Below are 1,299 nucleotides of genomic sequence, written 5' to 3' on the forward strand. Positions count from 1 at the left end.
CACACACACACACACACACACACACACACACACACACACACACACACACACACACACACACACACACACACACACACACACACACACACACACACACACACACACACACACATGCACACATAAGTGCAGATATACACACGCGCGTACACACATATACACGCGCGAACAGACATGTACACGCTTGTGCAGATACACACACGCGTACAGACATGTACACGCGTGTACAGACATACACACGCGTGTACAGACATACACACGCGCGTACAGACATACACACGCGCGTACAGACATACACACGCGCGTACAGACATATATACGCGCGTACAGACATATATACACGCGCATATAGACATACACACGCGCGTACAGACATACACACGCGCGTACAGACCGCGTGTGTATGTCTGTACGCGCGTGTGTATGTCTGTACGCGCGTGTGTATGTCTGTACGCGCGTACAGACATAAACACGCGCGTACATACATACACACGCGCGTACAGACATACACACGCGCGTACAGACATATATACACGCGTACAGACATACACACGTGCGTACAGACATACACACGCGCGTACAGACATACACACCCGCGTACAGACATACATACGCGCGTACAGACATAAACACGTGCGTACAGACATACACACGCGCGTACAGACATACACACGCGCGTACAGACATACATACGCGCGTACAGACATACACACGCGCGTACAGACATACACACGCGCGTACAGACATACACACGCGCGTACAGACATACACACGCGCGTACAGACATATATACACGCGCGTACAGACATACACACGCGCGTACAGACATATATACACGCGCGTACAGACATACACACGCGCGTACAGACATACACACGCGCGTACAGACATATATACACGCGCGTACAGACATAAACACGTGCGTACAGACATACACACGCGCGTACAGACATATATACACGTGCGTACAGACATACACACGCGCGTACAGACATACATACGCGCGTACAGACATATATACACCCGCGTACAGACATACATACGCGCGTACAGACATAAACACGCGCGTACAGACATACACACGCGCGTACAGACATACATACGCGCGTACAGACATATATACACGCGCGTACAGACATACACACGTGCGTACAGACATACACACGCGCGTACAGACATATATACACGCGCGTATAGACATACACACGCGCGTACAGACATACACACCCGCGTACAGACATATATACACGCGCGTACAGACATACACACGTGCGTACAGACATACACACGCGCGTACAGACA

The sequence above is a fragment of the Priapulus caudatus genome, unplaced genomic scaffold (assembly GCF_000485595.1).
Source record: "Priapulus caudatus unplaced genomic scaffold, Priapulus_caudatus-5.0.1 Scaffold1128, whole genome shotgun sequence".
Lineage (NCBI taxonomy): Eukaryota > Metazoa > Priapulida > Priapulimorpha > Priapulimorphida > Priapulidae > Priapulus > Priapulus caudatus.